This window comes from Dermacentor variabilis, chromosome 6 (assembly GCF_050947875.1).
Source record: "Dermacentor variabilis isolate Ectoservices chromosome 6, ASM5094787v1, whole genome shotgun sequence".
Classification (NCBI taxonomy): Eukaryota; Metazoa; Arthropoda; class Arachnida; order Ixodida; family Ixodidae; genus Dermacentor; species Dermacentor variabilis.
This window is the reverse complement of record NC_134573.1, coordinates 135,391,003-135,398,487: the sequence shown is the minus strand read 5'-3', so window position 1 is coordinate 135,398,487 and position 7,485 is coordinate 135,391,003.

The following is a 7,485-nucleotide window of genomic DNA, read 5'->3' as shown; positions in this document are numbered from 1 at the left end:
ACACCTGATGAGAACAGTAAAGGAGTTTGTATACTCAATGGCGCATATGTGAGAATGGGTATCGCAGGTACTGGGTTTTTCGAAAATGTAACATGCTGCAATATCAGATGTGGGGTACAGCAGTCTTAAACACAACTTACTCTGCAAAATAAATAAGAAATAGACAAATTTAAGCGATACTGGAAGGTTATTACGTTATTGCACACTGTATCGACATTTCTATATTGACATCACTTTCTAAATATTAATATCATCGCTAAACTGAATCAAGAAAATGCCCCATAGAAATGGTCAGGTGCGCCACTTTGACGCAGAACCACTTAGTTCATTATCTAATTCAGCGAGTCCACCAACACTGCCATATTACTTCATCTGGCCACGCCATGCTAGAGTTCGCCCGGACGCTTATCTGGGACCAAATTATGGAGCCGAATAAAATATTGCTCAAATGTATTTCCGGCGCATTTCTTGCGCTCTCGTGCGTACAACTATGTTCTTTTTTTCTCTCCACATTTACTTTTACTACATACTATATACAATGCTAAACGTACGGCATGGTTTATGCTGCCAGAAAACTTGCCTTATATTACTGCGACCAGAATCGGAGCCATGGTGACGCGGGAGAGGCTTCTGTGAGCACTTTCCAGTGCAAACTTCGTGAACGGCGTCAAAGTGCCCTCGGGAGCTCCCTGGTCATTGTCACTCCCTGGCCGTCGACACAATGCCCTCTGTACGGTTTTAATTACGCGCTAGCCCCCGTACAAGCATTGCAGAAGCTGCAGCGCTTACTTTTGAACTGACCTTCTATAGCAGGTAAGACAGTATGGTACCGGCTGAAAAATAGCCACTCTTCGCTCGTGGCAACTTGCATACATGGGGTCACCCGCCGTGGTTGCTCAGTGGCTATGGTGTTGGGCTGCTGAGCACGAGGTAGCGGGATCGAATCCCGGCCACGGCGGCCGCATTTTGATGGGGGCGAAATGCGAAAACACCCGTGTGCTTAGATTTAGGTGCACGTTAAAGAACCCCAGGTGGTCAAAATTTCCGGAGTCCTCCACTACGGCGTGCCTCATAATCAGAAAGTGGTTTTGGCACGTAAAACCCCAAATATTATTATTATTACATGGCATGATCGCGAGAGAAAGGACAGTTGCCCTTGGAAAGCATGCTTCTTTTGGGGTGTCTTCAATAAAAGAAACGCTACTACTAGGCCTGGACGGCCACAGTTGCGGACAAGCTGTAAAAATTGTAATTCAAGGGATGATACGGCACGTTTCTGCTATTTCTGAAAAAAAAAAGACAAGCACCGTACAAGTTTGTACATGTGGACGACTGACACAGGGCGTGCAAACACAAAGCCGCGCTGAAGCAGCACCGCAGCGCCAAGTCGACAACACGCGAGCGCCTGTGCAGCAAATCAAACACTACAGTCACAATGCGATGCGCTCGTGTCAGGGAATCAACAGTGCTAACTCTCTCCCAGGCTACGAACAATGGCGCGCAACATGGCGCCTCGAGCAAAACACGTCTCGCTGGGTGTTATGCGCACAACATGGGCAAAAGTGGTGCATGCAAGGTAAAAGTTAGCGTCACATCGCGACTGTCACAAGGCCGTCAACATTACCACCGAATATCGTCAGCGAACGCGAGCAGCGGAGAAAGCTCCGCTTACATCGATTCCCACAGTGCGTGGGATCTGCATAACTTTTCTTCTGGGTTAATATTAAACCTATTCTTTAGACTGAATGAAGGCAGTAACCAATACCCTGAAAATGTACGCATTATTTTGGCAGCTGAATTTCCCGGAAGAGGTTTTCTAGTAGTTCGTTCTCGGGAGCCCGAATTGGGCCCCTTCATGTTGCACCAAATGCGAAGTAAATAAAAAACCCAGATATAAATGCCTCTTGCGGAAAATTCGAGCGCGGCCGATCTTGCGGCCTAGCAAGAAGAGCCATGGATGCATACCTGTGTACGCAGTTTGCTAATACACTGTACATATATTTCGGCTGTGTTACTAACGAAAAGGCACCGGTAGGAACCACTGTTTGGACCGCAATGAGAAAATTTATTGAATAAATTACCATTACGACGCCTGACAATATCGTGTACCAACACAAGATCCGTGCTTGTTAAAGTGTTGGCGCAATCTTGTCGAGCTTCCTTGAATTACTCCTCTCGCATTAAGTAGTCTGCTGACTTGCTTCGCTCACTGCTTCACATCTTGACGGGTCCCTTTGCTTTCTTTTCTTCCCGCAGTGCTTCGGAAGACTCGAGGGACAACAGTGCGGCACCAAATGTAGGTGTCGCCGGTACGCCGGGAACCGTACCGACATGGTCTGTCTGGTAGATGGCTCCCCGATACCAAGTGGAGTTGTACCGCTAGCGCGGGATCCGCAGCCACTTCCACAGCCGCGACCGCGCCGTCAACGTCCGCAAGGTGGCGTTGGTGGCGACGACGTCTTTCGGCGTCCGCGAGATCCGCTAGATGAGCGAAACGTCCAAGATCGGCGAAACGCGCGATACGCGGAAGTTCCGCGAAGTGCGCGATATGCCGAGCTTCTGAAAAATGCGAGACGTGCTCGAGATCGACGTCGACGACGTGCTCGACATGCGCCCGATCCACGAAGTACGCGACCTGGCCAATAAGATCTGCGGCACGCACGACAGCCGCCTCGACAGTAGCGAGCAAGTCAGCGTAGAAGGGAAGGCCGCAAATGTTTAATTTACATGAGTATATAAAAAAAGAAGTTAGCAGGTGTACGAAGTGCAGGCTATATGCGCTGTCGCGTGGGGGTTGTGGAAGTTCACATACTAAGTTTATACTCAAAGCGTTCGTGGGACACGAGTGCACTGGGGTGGGACGACACTGGCTAGTACACAAGAAGAAAAAAAAAAAGAAGGCTACAGAGTAGCGCGAGCGTCATTTTATGGTATTTATATAAACTAATATTTCGGATTTACGCAAGCGCCATATCTGCACGTATATTAGTTGTTAGTTGCACATAAATTACACGCAAACAATTTCATCCATTTCTTCCTAGTAACAGCATTTTGCCGTAGCAGGATTCAGGCATCTGTTTAAAATTATTCCATTCAGACGAAGTCCACATGCGGCTTAGCGGAAGCTGACTTATCTGAATGGCCATTGAAATGAACCCGAGCATAATAACGTAACTCTTCCTCGCATGGTAACTCAGAGTGCTGAGTGATAAAAAAAGTGTTGCTGCTTGCCTCGAGAAACATAAATATCGCTCAATAGCAAAAACACTCTCGCGTAAGACAGTTAAGGAATGAGTGCCCACAAGGCACAGGACAAGAACTTTCAGTGATCTGCTTGTCTATTCACAACAATCGTAGGTGTTTACCTGACTCTTTCTATCACGCTTCTTACTCCTCTTGCGGCCAATTCCAATTATTGCACTGAAGGCGCTACTGGAATTCGTGGGATAGATCACTCGGATCATGCTATGCTTTCGGGCACTGTAATCTATATTGCAGCAAAACGTAGTGCACTATGCCGGCACCCACACTGTATTTTGTCATGCGGGGCCGGGAAAGTGACGCGACGCCCTTCATAATTTTCCGTTGAAGCCATGCCTAAAAAGCGTTGAAAAGCGAGAGCGATCCGCCTTGAAGCCAGGTAATCCGATACGACATTTGCAAAACAAACAAACAAACAAACAAACAAACAAACAAACAAAGCGCAGACTTGCCTGGTCTGGGGGAATCACTGTCCATTTTCCAGAGAAGCAGTACCTTTGGACATGTTGCACTGATAATTTCAAATGCCTGCAATAAAACCACACATTCTAAAACGCTGCCCGCATATGGGACTAAAGATATGGATTCCATTCAGTGGAAACTGAAAGTTCGTGTCACATTTAGTTTTCTTGTGGGAATGATGGAAAAAGTCGTGCGGATAACGCGTGTCTAACGGCACAGTTCACGCACGTTTACGTGATTACCCTTGCGCGAAGATCAATCGTAAGGCAGTGCCTACATTTCCACCAGATAGGTGTACAGTGTCGGCGCCACTCTCAGCCTGAGAATATGAGCAAACGCTTCATGTTATGCTGTTCGTATACGGGCTGACTCAAACAGCCGTCATCCGCCCCGTCACGGCACCGGTGTCCTTTACAGGAGAGCGTTTCTTCGCCACTTTTTCCTATTAAAAAAAAAAAAGCGTGACGTTTGAGGGGATGATGTCTTTTACCGTGCTCTGAATTCCAGAGGTGCATTTCCACTAGAGAGACACGTTATACCCGCCTTTACTTAAGATGTAAGAATGCACAGCATCGTTCTTTTTGACAATAAACACCGTGCTATTCAAATGGTCACTAAAATCAAAGGCTTTAACAAGACAAAACAAGAGAATACGTGAAATAAAAGCTTTGCACACGGCCGAAAAAGTAGATGAAGCAAAGAAAACAATTACATTAAAGAAAATTGGGTAAGCCAAGATATGATGCGCCGCGCAGACTAAGCGCTTTGAACTGCATCGCGAAAATCGTGGGAAACTTTCAATCAGGCTGACATATTTCACTTCTCATCATAGAGCATAATACGTTAAGGAATCACAACATTACAGAAGGCGTAGTCAATCGCTACAGACGATAATTAGTATCTAAAGGGTATGGTTCTTTCGCAAAACTGAATTCTGCAGTGCGAGCACAGCATGACGCGTACAACTCGCTGGATTTCTTCAGGAGCCTGCCTGAAGAAGTATAGTGAAAAAAAAAAAGAAGAACAGACCACCTGATTACGCATCTACCCATACAGCCGATAGATGGATGGATAGATGGATGCTATGAGCGTTTCCTTCGAAATGGGCGGTGGCTTAAGCCACCAAGATCTACTTTTTGCTGAATGTCTCACCTATCATTTTTTTAGAGATGATAAATGCCCAGCATCAAACTTTCTGAGGCATAACTGGAAAGTTCCTTTTCAAATGCGTAAGCATCTGATGCTTACCCAATTCCTAATTGTACAGTTGGACTACTGCATCGTTAGAAACCAACTACAGAGCAAGTTCGCGTCGCCCTTTTATGTAATTGCGCGTGAAAAGACCTGCTGTATCGAACTAACAAAGCTAACGAACTGATTACTATATTAATTACGAGATTTACAGACTTATTACTAATTGTACGAAATCATTACTAACGTTTACTAAACTAACTACCAACAAATAACTAATTGCCAATTTCCAACTCATCACTAAAACACCAAAATTATTTGTTAATAACGTATCTAACTATAATAAATAAGCAAACATAATTAACTTACTAACTTATCAACCAATAACTAACACATTGAGCTAGCTAGTCAGATATAACTCACTTATCCAACTAACTAACTAGACAAAGTGCAAATAGGAACAGTCAAACGAAACACAAACGCATCGCAGATTACATTATTTTTGGCAAACGTTAAATTTGCATGTTCACTTTGCAAACACGCTGGAATAAATGTGGGGGAGGCACCCTTCCTCGTGAAAGTGTTGCATGATCACACACAGCCCGACCATCTGGTGCGGTAGATTGCTCACCTTCTACTTACGCCAGCGCCCCTGGTGCCACCTTCTGTTCGTATAGGAAGCGTTCGGGAAAGTTTCATGATCAGATGAAAAGTATTGAAGGGCACCCATGAAACCGCTTTCGTTAACTCTTGAGTTTCCACCCTAAAAGGTAACCTTCCTGTCCACAGACATTAGCCAGACGTTGCATATCTCTTTGCCTGTCAGCAAGCAATACAATGTCTTCCGTATAAAACAAACCTGGAAGTTGCTACTCCACTATCGCGCCCGCCTGTCTGTATGAGAGTTTGAACGCGATATTGATTCCTTCTAGCGCCCCTTCCATCCTTAGCATTGTACATGATAAAAAACAGCGGAGTTAAGAGGCACCCTTGTCTTATTCCTCTCAAGATATCAACTTTCTCCTCGGTCCTCACCCTTCCCATTCAATGCAAACGGTTATTGCCGCACTACTGGTCGCTCGAGGCACTTTGAGCGTATTCGCGGGCTTCTTTCACGCTCGGAAAAACACTTTTATGTACCACGTATTGAGCGATACGAAGCTGCATCGGCAGTTTTTCATGTTGCTCTACAATTTTCTCATTCACAGATATTCGCTTTGTAATGATAAGCTGGATTCGAAAAAAGGACTTCCAGCGAAGTGCCTGGTCTTTCATTTGAGCTAGCTGTCGTCTAACAACAGATGCTACGTACGATGACGTCAACGTTAAAACAGGAATTTGTTTTATTTTATTCGCATTGTGTGGTAACAAAAAGAGACTGAGCGCTCACCACCTTTCGTGTTTTTTTTTTTTTCATAGGAAAGAGAAATGAAGCAGGCCTGTGGAGCAAAACAACATAAAGAAGGACCTAGTGGCTCTTATTACATAAGAAATAGCAATCGCAAAGCCATTTTTCCGATCCATAGGTGTGTTTTAAACTTGCATTTCTACAAGAACAGTCAACATGAAGGCTGCTATACTCTCTATACTTATGGTGACCGATTTCGTCAAGATTATCGAGTAAGTGGCAATACCTGGTTCTTTTGAAAGCAGTTACGCTGCACAGCTGTATTGAAATTAGCGTATTGTAGATGGCTTTATGTCAAAGAAACGCACGGCAGTTATAGATTGATGGATGAATGAATGAATTTGATAGGTATACTAGTAGAACGTGGTGACAAGATGTAGCAGCTAAGATTGTTCTTTTGCCATTTGTTGGTACATTCTTGGCGGCTCCAGCGAGGTAATTATTGGTAAGAAATGTCTAAAAACAGAGAACTATGCACTGTGCTGTTACTGCGCCGCTAATTTTTGGTATCACAACCCAATCTGTGCCATTGTCAACAACGTTTGCCTAATACATGGGTTTTGACAATTGCTGAAGCAATTAAACAAAGTTTGATGAGTAGGGAAGCAGGAAATTTAAGACTTCCAAAACCTTGTGAGCTAAATCTGCGTGACTTGACTTCGCACACGGTAGTATTATTTCTCTTTGCCCCACAAAACACAGACAACTGCTATTATATTTCCAGAAATGAAAGTATGGAATCCACTTCTTCAGATACCACTCGACTACCTCCTACTTGTACCTTCGAGCGCTATGTGTTGAATCATAGCCGTGTCTCTCTACCTTTAGCGTTGATTACGTTTTCACATTTTCCAATTAAATATGCCTGTCTTGTTCTTATGAAGCGAGAGAGGTCGTCTTATGATAAAGGAACTCGCTAATGCTTGCCCGACGGTAAGGCGAAAAAAATGACGTCACCTATGCGCACCTGGCAACATCGTAATAATTGCGCTCTTTGGCATATCAGTTTTGGATGCCTAGGTAAAGTGGCGGCATTCATTATTCTACATAAAGTGGAGCAAGTGAACAAGTGAGGATGCGTCCATTGCTTGCCTCAGATTAAAATGAATATGCACGACGCCGGTGCTTCTCATAACTCCTCTGTTTCGGCGGATACCGTAGAT